At 39.4% G+C, this 12,286-nt stretch overlaps 1 protein-coding gene across 2 annotated transcripts in view; it reads left to right on the forward strand.

The window, feature by feature from the left end:
• The window catches only part of LOC118341663 (rho guanine nucleotide exchange factor 17-like), a 63,082-nt gene that overhangs the window by 6,137 nt on the left and 44,659 nt on the right, over positions 1-12,286 (forward strand). The window lies entirely within an intron of this gene.

Below are 12,286 nucleotides of genomic sequence, written 5' to 3' on the forward strand. Positions count from 1 at the left end.
TCAATATTGATTGTCTCTGTGCCAGAATTATGGAGTCATAGAGAGGGGATATAATAAACAGTTCGCCCAAACAGAGATTGGGTGTGTGATGTCTGCGATGCTGCATTTACTCAGCAGTGTCTAAACACTGGAAGACATCTCGAGTTTTTGTATCATAGCAAGGTTAACTGATAGGGCTGTGACCAAAAAATCAGAATCCTGATAATTATACAGAATTAATTGACAATAAATGCATGTTTTGTAAACAACCAGTGGGTAGAATAAGCACTATAAAATGATAGTATATTAAAAAACAATAAACCTAAAATGATTAAGCTAAGATAAATACAGAATAATGCACACACTCGATTTTGTATGGTTTGTTGACAGTAGTCACTCATGAGGTTTCAGTGGAAACTAAACGTGTCTGTCAATGTTCTTTTCTGTGGACTATGTCATTCATTGCCATACACAGCTACTGTTACTCATAACACACCCCCCCCTAGTGGCACCACACACACCACACACACTCAACTACACACCACACACACACACACAAACACACACTCACACTCACATGCACAGTCTCTCCTGGAGGTCTTTGCCTGAAGTCAGAGTTACTGTACAGTCATGGGTGTAACTCTGAATAGGTGTGGAGAAAGTAAAAACAACACAAGGATTACCACCTTGTCTGAGCTCAGGACAGAAGGTTGCAGACATATCATCCAGGGCTTTGCTTTCTTTACGTCATGACTGCTTTTTTGATTGCGGTGACTGTTTTGCAGCCCGAGACCCATTCCGCCAAATGTTGCCTGTAGTTGTGATTTGTCATTTTTATTTGCTAAATTCACGTCCCTCTTTGAAATTCTCTCACAAAGCTGCTTTTCTGCCCATTGATTACATCCATTGCGCTGGACTTCATTAGTCGTTGATTGTTTTATTTCCTTGCATTGTCCTTACTTGTTGCCGTAGCGACATTAGCAGTTGTTTTACGAGTGACCTCACCAGGCAGGAAATGGCTTTAGGGAAAAAGGAAGTTGTTGTGGTTACTGAAGTGTTTGATGATGTCCAGCACTGCCGGCCGGCGTGTGCGAATGTGCACACCATTGTGTTGAGTTGTGTTGTTGAATTTGTAACTTGCCAGCATGTGTGTATTAACTGGTTTACTCTTTCTTCCTCTTTCTGTGTATGTGTGTGCGTGTTCATATTGTTTGTCTGGAATATATCAATGGCTTGTTCAATCGTTTGGACGTTTAGAGCACTGCCCTCGAGGTCTGGTGCATAGTGGCAGCGTGTGTGTGTGTGTGTGTGTGTGGTGTGTGTGTGTGTGTGTGTGGTGGTGGCTTGCGTGTGTTTGGACTGAATGTTAAGTAAGACGACTGTGCCCACGCTAACATGGGCACAGGGACGATTCTGCAGAAAGGAAGGAAGAAAGAAAGAAGTTGAGAGAGGCAGAGAAGAGAGCTTTTTCCTTTTCTGGATGTAGTGTGGCTCATTTCACCCACAGCACACTGCCCGCTTCCTGACATCAAAATATCTAATTTATCTTTATTTATTTATTTATTTATGTATTTATTTATTATTCATCAGTCATCTTTATCTATGTTTCTCATTTACTTTTCTTCACTATTTCTTTTTTGCCTTCTCCTTTCTCATCTCCTTTCGTCATTCATCCAGATGCTGGGTCAGCCAAAGTCTATAGTCTAAAGTCTGAAATACTATATCAGTATGTTGCATTTTCAGCTCATACTTTCACCCCATCTCCATTTGTCTTGTTTATTCTCCAACTTTCCTCTTCATGTTATCTTATTCTTCTCCTTGCTGTCTCTCTCGGTGTCTCTGGAACATTGCAGTGAAGTGAGGTCATAACGTTTGTCTTGGTGTGAGGCAGCCTGCCGAGCCAAATGTCAGGTAGAGAGGGAAAGAAAGACAGAGACAAGAAAAAAGAAAAGAGCTGGAAGGAAAGCGGCTAAAAAAAAGTTACAGGATCAAAATAGAACAGAGCTGAAGAATGAAACGGTGATGGTGTGAGGGGGAGTGAGGGACTGAGAGGTAATGGGAGATGGGAGATTGCTGTTTTTCAGTTGAACCAGAGGTGGGTTGTATGTACAAAATAAAAATCTGTCTTGATATGTTTTGATTTAAGTATTCAAAACCACATGGCATACATCTTGACTCATGTTTCCTCAGTGTTTGGAAGCCTCAAACTAGGACACATTTGGGAATAAATATCTTATTAACATTCATTAAGATGTGACAACTGAGATGTAAGACATCTTTATATGAGAATTATATAAAAACTTTATTATATGGATATAGATAAAACTGTATTATGACATAAAACCAGTGGAAGAAAGGGGTTCTGGCTCCATTCATTCTTTTAGTGCACTGTGTTATCAAGTACTCCACTAAATGTATCCACTGTTTATCCAGTCGGTATAAAATAAGCTCAGATAGAGAACGCTCTTCCTTCACAGCAGCTGAACGGACAGGTTCAAACAAATAATGATTGAATAATGATGATTTCTCCTCATGAATAAGTGTGTGTGTGTGTGAGATTCTTGTACTTTTTGAGTAGTTTTCACTTTAGCAGGCAGCAGGAATGTGGCCCATCTTTCCTTCTCCTTTTGTTGCATAACAGTCTTCAATTTTCCAAAAGAGCTGAAGGATTGTTCAAGGATTTTTGTGTGTCACGCCTTAGTGACCATATTTTAATATGGTATCATTTAAGTTTCTGTACTGAGACAATACTTTTTGGGCATTTTACTTGCAAGTAAACCAGACTAAGAATCTGGTATATCATTCAGTACCGATTTTTGGTACTTGTAGACACATTTTAGTCTGCATTTAAACGAATACCCAGCCATAATAATATGTTATTACAGTGTATACTTCTTGCATATCATTGAAATGTACAAAGGACAGCTGTCTACGTACCACACACTTTCTTCTGTGACTCATCGCATAAAATAGTATCTTAAAAGCCCTTTGAATATATTACCTTTCATCCTATTGATGAGGCCACTACAGGTTGAGAGAGGATGCTGGAAGGAAGTGCTAATGGGACAAAGAAAAGAGACAGAAAAGATCGGTTTGTGCTGTGCTCTGCATGGATTAGGTCTAAAAGCACAGTGTTTATAGCTTCAGATTTATGACTGACTTTTTGTTTTATCAGGCCACCCACATGAAATCAAATACTTTCCCTCTGAACAGTCTTTTTTTCTTGCTCTCCCCTGTTGCTGGAGAGGAACAGTAAAGGTAGAGATGTGACTTGACTCATAGGTTTAATTTGAAATAATCATTGAGAGGCTAAAACAGGCGTATTTCTCTAGAATATGAATGTTTTTTGTTTTTTTTACAACAAACCACATCAGACTTATATAAAAGTAAATAAAATTATAAGTGAGCGTGTGCAGTAAAAATATCTGCTCGATATTCTAAACACTAGTCAAAAGGAGCAAACACTGTGGTAGAAAACGCATCATCAATAAGCAACCTGCTCCTTTGAAAGCAGACTTAAAAGTAAGGTTAGAGTACACATTACAAACACACATAAAGGATATAGTGTGGGTGCTAGGGGTTATTTTTTAACATGCAAAGGTCAGCCCAGGTTTAGTGAGGTCCAAAAGGTGAGGGATGCAGAGTGAGATAAAGGTGAAAGAGAGATGAAAGGATGAGGATGTGGTTTGTTCTGGTTGAAGGTCTCCATGACTCAGCAGATGAGAAGGAAGAGGTGGGATGAAAAGGATGATCAAAAGGTCTCACTGCTGAGAGCTGTGGTTTCAGTGACACATAGGCAGCCTCTGATGGTGAACATATTGAGTTCACTTTTGCCAGTGGAGGTAGAAACCTGGCTTATACCTAAAAAGATGGATGACTTACTGGTTGAGTTAAATATGACTTCAAAGAAACAAAAAAAGGAACTTTGGTACTAAACTGGTTCCTTAATGTTTGCTATGGTTTCTGTTCCTATGTGGTTAAGGTCCCCAGACAGCGGAGAACCTTGGAGAGAGAACGTCCCCCTACCTCCAGCCATCTTATCCTCTGCTCACATACATGCGTGCAACATGTTTTGCCCGCCCCTCTCTCGCTCTCATACACACATAGCCTGGTGTATTGCTTTTGGGACAGGCACAACAAAAATGTTTTGTGTTCCTCTGAGTAAGAGCATGTTGGGGTGGGGGTGATTTAAGAGGCCGATTTTAGAGATGCCGAAGTAATTTTGACTAACCATAGATAACTGTGTGTATATAAGCTTGGTTGTGGCTCTCATTTGTGCAGCCAGCGGAAATCAAAAGTATCCAGTATACTGTTTTGTGCAACACACTTGACTTTCCATCACCGGTATGACTGAGTATGCACCACTCTCACGTCTTTATGGTAAATGTGTAGCTGGAGCCAGCAGCTGGTTAGCTTAGCTTAGCAAAAGGCACTGCAAACAGGGGGAAACAGCTAGCCTGGCTATTGTACAAAGGTAACAAACCCACCCACCAGCACCTTTGTTTGCACTTCTTTTACACTTTATTATAAGGGTTAACCAAAATATTGTGTTAATTCTTGAGCCTTAGCAGTGCTGATGGGGTTTGTTACCTTTGTACAGAGCCAGGCAAGCTGCTTATCCCATTCCCAGTCTTTGTGCTAAGCTAAGATAACACGCTGCTGGCTTCAAAGCATTCAGGTTGATCTTCTCATCTAATTCAAGGGCAAGAAAGCAAATAAGCGTTGTTCCATAAAATGTTGAACTATCCATTTAACTAAACTAATAAGTTAATTTAGATTAAAATCCCAAGTGTGAGAATTAATCAAGTTTTGTTTTGTTGTTGCTTGCGAGCATTTAAAAAAGAATGCATGTAAACATTTGTGTCACTGCAAACAAATCACAACATGAGTCTCCATCTGGTTTCTCACAGTGGGGGAAAAAACTTGCCTCTGGTTGGTGACAGTTGCAATATGCTTTGAAAATCTTTAACTTTCCCTTTTAAGGATAGTCCCTGGATTTTTTCTTTTTAATTCACTGTAGCATGCCAGTAGAAAGTCATGACAGTTTAAACCTGTGAACCGTGGCTATTCGGGTTCTTCTTGTATCTTCTTTGTTATCCTCATTTCTTGTCCCAGTCGTTCCCCTCCTGACTGTCTCTTTCTAACTCTCTCCTCTCTCAGTCTGCGTGGATCCACCCAGTGTAATTACAGAGCAGTTTGCTTATGTAAGGAAAGCCTCCTCTGAAACAGCACTTTCTAGCAGAGCTGCTATTTCAGCTTTTTTTTGTGTGCACAGGCAGATTTCCACATACTAAAGTGTGTGAGTGTGTTTGTGCGTGACGTATTTAATGGATCATGAATAACCGTTTTACCTGGTTCTTTCTCTACTTTGAAAATGGGGTCATCTCTTAAAGACTGTTTGTATGTGTGCCATAGATAGTATCTTGGGCATTGTTTGCTCTCAGTCATGTTAGTCTTCCCTGTATTTTTCTGTCCAAGTCATGCATCTGCAGTCCACGTGGCCACACAGATGCCTAACGTGAGAATCCCAGCTTTAATTTAGTTGATGATTCACTTATAATGCAGGGCTGCACTGTTGGGGGGGCTGTGCTGCTGCCATGTCCTAAATGGAATCACCTTGGGTTTACATACAGCTGGTGCTAATTGATTTCTTCAAAAATGGGAATAAAATGGAAAAACAGCTACTGTAAAAATGCCTCAAAATACTTTACATGCCACAAAAAATCTATTCCAGATACATGGAAGGAGTCAAAGGATAATAACTTGCAGGTCCTACTTGTCCTACCTACAGCTGCACACATGGATTAGGTCCATTAGTTTTGCCTGTCAGCATTTAAGTTTAATAGTCTGGTGGGTAGCAGACTGCCATGTTTGTGTGAGGTAAAGAGAGACGTTAGAAATTGCAATTAACTGCATTATTGTCATTCTACACTAGCCTGCATTACACTGCAAAATAAACGATTTGTTGTTCAATTGATTTAAAATTGGTCCAATGTAAAGGTAATACTATCACTATGCTGCTTTTCTGTATTTTAAATACCAGCAAACATTTGGAGTTTGAACTAGTCAGAACTTTGAAGATGTCTCTTTGGGGTCTGGGAACTTGTTATGACTATGTTTTGTGGTGTTTTCAGTAGGATTTAATTGACTAAACAGTTGATCACATAATCTAAAAAAAAAATCTTTGGATTTATTGGTTTTGATAATAAAATAATTAATAGTTGCAGCCCTATTTGGTTGTTGTGGTATAGGTGGTGTAACTTAATCACTGGGAATCCTCCTGCAGCTGAAACCACAGCAGAGCTACTCTCTGCTCTGTTCCTCTAGCTTCTGTAATCCAGTCAAAGAGGGTTTATTTGTCTTTGTCTGAAACATGTTCCTGGGGTTTCAGTTAACGAGTTATTTACTCATCTACTTCATAGTAAAGTTTTAGTGCTTCAGAATTTAACACTCATTATTTTGTTAACATTCCACAGCTGTTGAGTTGTAAGTGTGTGCTAATGACCGTGGACAATGTGATATGCTGCTAATAAAACAATTAAAAACAAGTTAACAACTTAATGTTGTATTTCAGCCTACAGGTCACTGCTCATTCAGACAGTGACTGCATTGGCCTGTGTTAAAAAAATAAGCATCAGTGTTAGTTTGTAGCCTGTAAGCCAGCTAGAGTCAGTGTTAACAGGCTCCACTGCATCCTCTGGGGTGAGCACAAAATCATAGTGTACCACTGGAAATAGGTTAACAACATTTCCTTGTGTTATGAATAGTAAATGTTTCTTGCAGCCGTCTTTTCTATCTGTGTCTGACGAGAGACCCACAGCCTGGGAGGTCTCTCATCACAAGGCGCAGTTTCAGGTAATTCCCAAGAACTGATGGTTGACGTGAGAGAATGTTTAAAAAGAAAAATCTGAAGCATATCTAGCAGTGCAAAAATCTTTCCAGATAATTGAAATAACCAAGTTATCTGGCACTTTTTTTATTTTCAGGAGTCTGGTAACATACTGTGTCTGAAATCACTCCCTATTTAAGGAACTACATTGATACCCACACTTTAACCCATTAAGCCTTTGATGGATGTAAAAAATAAAAAAATACACCACACCTGTCTGTGATGGTGCAAAATTGTCTGAAATCTTCAGTTCATTGCTCATTTTAGAGAAAACTGTTAGATGCAGCCAAATCCTAACCTGTTGCACATTTTTCACTTTGGGGACCACTCAGTCCAGTATTTGAACTCAGCTATGATTCATTATCATACTTTTTATTGTTTCCATAAGAAAGGTGACATAACTTAAACCAATACAACTAAAGTAAAATGTACATCTAATAATAGATAAGGTAACAGATGTATATATTGGAAAGAAAACTACGATTCATTATCAGAATTATTTTGTCATACAGTCAGCTGGTGACTATGTGACATACTCTGCTTTACATATTGTCAATCAGTCATGGCGTTCATTAAAATCTGAATATAGTATTAGCTTGTAATGAAAAAGAAACAATGTATTGGATATCCAAAGCTGTTGGGTTTTCGAGAACCAAATAATGACAGTTTTATCAAATAACCCTAAATAAATTCCGTAACACTGCGATAGACACAGAATGTGGACAGTCTAGGGTCAAATTATTATGCATTCGTATGCTAATATGGGTTTGTGTATGCACATATCTCTCTGTGACTGATTGTCTTGGACGTGTTGCCTGCGTCTCCCACTGTCACTCACACAATGGTACAACTGTGTGAACCGTGCAGCGTGTAGCATAGCATAGTTTACAGCGTGGTCGGACACACACACACACACAAAAACTCTTATACAGGGTCGAGGCCTTAGTTTAGCTGTGGGTTGACTGGGCCGTTCAGTCCTATTCTCTCACTTGTCTTTCGTCATTCAGAGAAACATGACAGTAGACACACTCTGCTTCTTCCTCCCTTCTCCATCTCTGTCTCTGTCATCGTCTTCCTCTCCCCCTCTTCTGTCTTATGGCATCAGTCCGCCGGTTTGGATCATGCTCTAGCTGCCAGTTGAGAAACTCGCGTCAAAATGGGAATGGGAGAAGCTGGAAGTGTCGGAGTGTTGTTCCCGAGTGGCTGCTGGGATCTCGGATTAAGGCGCAGGGAGAGGAAGATGATGATTGGAAAAGAGATACAGGAGCAGCTAAGGCCAAAGCAGCCTCACAGGCAGGTGGTGTTGGTCCTCGGTGTGTTTGTGTGTGTATTTTATTTTTATTTTCTTGATATTTTACCTTATCCAGTAGTATATTCTGACAAAAAAAAAACTGCCGTCTGATTTTTGTTTAAAGCTTTTAAAAAGACCAAAAAAAGTGCTATATTGAAGTAAAAACAAGGTTCAGTGTATGTGTGTGTGGATTGTTGGCTGCTGAATCAGAGGTTAGATAAGTCTTGTGATGTTTAGCTGTAGCTGCTCTCACTATATTAGCTTAGCTCATCAGTGACATCACCCCTATCGTATGGATTTCATCATCGTGCACCCCCGCGGTGTCATTACATCATCCACAGCACATGGATGACATCTCTGTAGAGCGCTGTCAGTTTACATATCCCGCGTGGTTCAGATTGTGTTTTGCTGAAGGAATTTAGTCTCATGGGTTTCCAGTTTTTCAAACTATTAAGATAAACAGAGGACAGAATTAAATAGTCTACAGACAAATGGTGCAATAAATGCAGATCCATGCAGAGATTGTTTTAGATAAGTGACAACTAAAATGAAAAAACCTTTTAGTGATTTTTTTTTTTTCTTAAGATTTGAATCCACAAAATTATTTATAATGAGACTTGACATAAATAGATGTAATTTTTCTACTCTGCAACACGGTGTGATATCAGCCTATAATATAAAAAGTTTACCTTTTGTTCTTAAACCTCCTGAGTCTCGTAGATTGTTGTTAAAATGTTTGGTGCTCCTCAATGTTCCAGCAGCAGTAAATTTAGTGATTTTTTGTTGTAAAAGAATGAGCAGTGCCTGAACAAAATACGGTAAAAGCAGTACTTCACAGGTGGGAGGATACAACCAGGAAAGTCTTAATTGGTGTATTCATACTGGCAAAGTAGACGTTTTGAGATCAAAGTAACATGACACGTGCTTTGTTCACTGCTCCCCACCGCACCTTGCCTGTATCTTATTGGTCAGCAATACTGCATACTGGATACATCTCACTTGTATCCTTTTTCCTGCAAATCTCCAGTGTATTTGTGTGTCTACACTGCCTTCAATGGGTATTGTTTCCTGCGCTCATCTCCAAGACTATAAAGTTTGAGTTGAGAATGTAGATGAATCTAAATATTGTATCTCTGGTCTGGGGACAGTGTTACGGAGATCCATTAACAGAGCAGACTGCTTACAGTGCTGAAATCAACAACAGTTCATATTAAGAAAGTTTCATAGTGTTCATAACACATACTAAAACATGTGTGCAATCTCCACATTGCATCACCTTGGCACTGAATATGTTTGGATTTATTTTAACCTTGTGTGCATGAGATATTCAGTTTCTATTTGATGCTAGCAATGTACATGTTTGTCTGACTTAATGAGGATGATTAGATCAGTTTATTTAGTAATTGAGCCCCAAGTTTCCTTTAATTAACATTATGTGTCATAGCAATTGGTGATCAACACTCAGACTATTTTTTACTCTTTTCTAGTCTTTCTTTTTAAATTCCAAAGAGTCCAAAAGAGTCACCCATTTCCCGTTCCCTGCCCCCTCACCGGTGAGCATTGAGAGACTTGATCTCTCTGGTCGCTGCCAACCTTTGTACTTAAGTAAAACATTTTATCCCAAGATGAGTTTTTACAAAACTGTGAGTCAGTCTGAAAATATGTTGACCTTACCTCAACCGAGAAAACTTGGACGTGTGTGTGTGTGTGTATGTGTGTGTGTGTGTGTGTGTTAGAGTGTGAATGAGAGAAAGACAGAAGTATACGGATGCATGGACGTACTGCATGTGTGTGCGTGCATCTGTGATTCAACTGCTTTGATGCCAAATATTATTGTCTGACTTTTATCTTCACTTTTCTTTCGTCACTCCTCCTGTCTGTGCTGTGGCTTTTTAACAGATCTTGCTTTATAGTATTTGAGGCAAATAGTAGATTTCTAACAGTCTTATACAGACACAAAACTAAAACTATCAAAGTCAGACTAAGTCAAAATGCTGCCTGTGATGGTTCCTTCTTGTACTATTTCATTTTAAAGCTGTATTTCAGCATTCAAAAGCAAACACAGAAAATGATGTAAGATAAATATGTTTTTAATCAGTGTGTGTGTGTGTGTGTGTGTGTGTATGTGTGTGAACTAAACTGTGGGTTTCAGCGACTGTGAGAACTTTTGTTTTAAGTGATAAGAAGCCATTCAATTTCACTTGAGTCACATGTCACACAAATCAGTTCCCCATGTTTCTCTGCTATTGTTGTGTTTTGTTTGCATGTGGCAAAGAACGAAGTGTCACTGAGTTTATAATGATGTGTTTAAAAGTGTTTCTCTTGTACAAGTTTGAGAATAAATAAGGACATGATCGATCCTTGACCTTGGCAGTGATAGTGTTGTAATTACAGATGAAAGGAAAGACCTGAATGAATGAGGAGAAACATCACAAATGCAGATGCTTTCATACAGGACGCGAGGGGTCATTGAGCGGTTTGATGAGAATGAAAATGATGTGTATCAGTTGAACCCCTATGGGAGAATGGAAAGGCTAGGGGGATTGTTGTTGGTTTTTCCTTTCAACTGTCACCCTGTACATTTCCTAGAGTGTGTTAGGACGTAAGTTTGGCATGAATGCTGCTGGTAATTTGAAATACTTGAACCAGAACCAACAGTATTTAAACATTTCCAGTGATACCGGCCACAGTCACTGCTTCTGTAACTGATCTTGGTCGAAGTTTAAATGTCCAAGCTGAAACTAGCAAACTTTTTCCAGGTATTTGTCTTGCCAAGCGTTGCTAGAAACCCTTCTGAATTATGAAGTGTGTGCGTGTGTGCGTGTGTGTGTGTGTGTGTGTGTGTGTTTGTGCTGACCTGCTGTCCCTTGGCTGTCTCTCTCGCATTCAACCAGCGGTTGGACATTTTGCCAAATATAACAGCCGTAATCACTGTGGCAGTGATGATGGTTAATGATGATGACTGCCATTTATCTCAAGATTGGAGGTGTGTGTGTGTGTGTATGTATGTGTGTCTGTGTGTGTGCGTGTGTGTGTGCCCAAAGGTATGTTTGAAGGGCTCACACAAAGCTCCCATCACCCAGTGACAGCCAGGGGGTTGTGGGTAATCGGGTCTGTCCTTCCTGAAACAATGTAGTCCTTCTTCACTCCTCAATAGGCTTCTTATTTTCAACCAGGCCTTGACTTTTTCCCCCTTCAAACATTTTATTCACCAGTTGGCATTTCAATTGTGTGGTTCTGAAATGTTATTGTGAAAGGAGGAGAGAAATTATTTAAGGTTCACACAGTGTGCTGCAGAGATTCCATTCGCATTAAACGTCAATGAAGCGCATATTTTCCTGAAAATTGTCAGACCAGGACTAAATCTTGATAATTGATCTCCAGTGTAATGAAAACAACAGCAGGATTTTTGTCATTTACTGACCTAAAAAACATGCCTGTGGTAAACTCTGGGGGTCCAAACCCAGAATTTAAACAACCACATGTGAAACTGGAATAAATACCAGTGGGTCGACACCTTTTACACACTCATAGGATCCATTGTCTTTTTGTTTTCATCTCGGCCATATGTTAGTTGTATCCTCTTGTTATCCAGTAAACGTTTGTCAAGGCTGTGAATGAAGGCTGAGAAAACAGACTGATGATAAGAAGTTCCTAAAAATAGCTCACAATCTGACCTTGAAGTGTTAAACCATTTGTCGAAGCTTGATTGGAGTAGTGCATCCTTGTAACCACCAGGTGATTTTTGTCTTGAAGCACATCATTTACTTGCACTTTCCTTTGTTCTGACTTTCATAACCTGTTCTGTTTTTATCTCAGATTATTATCACATAAATGACATGTCTGTCTTCAGCCCATTTGTCTTTTCTGGATATGAAATGTTTCATATTTGATCAGCACTGCCTAGTTTGACAGTTTGATCTCAGTTTTGTGTGCTGGATGGAATCATTTAGAATGACTTTCCAATCACAAGGTAGCAACGCCCTAAAGCACACCCTGCGTAATTGTCTATTTTACTCTAAATGTGACTATAATATACAATACGAACACCATGCTGTATGGAAGAAGACTGAAACTAGAGACTGAGACCAGAAACTCATCAGGAAACTGTTTACTGAGCTCATCAA

The sequence above is a fragment of the Morone saxatilis genome, unplaced genomic scaffold, assembly GCF_004916995.1.
Source record: "Morone saxatilis isolate NCDOM2014 unplaced genomic scaffold, NCSU_SB_2.0 Contig8, whole genome shotgun sequence".
NCBI lineage: Eukaryota > Metazoa > Chordata > Actinopteri > Moronidae > Morone > Morone saxatilis.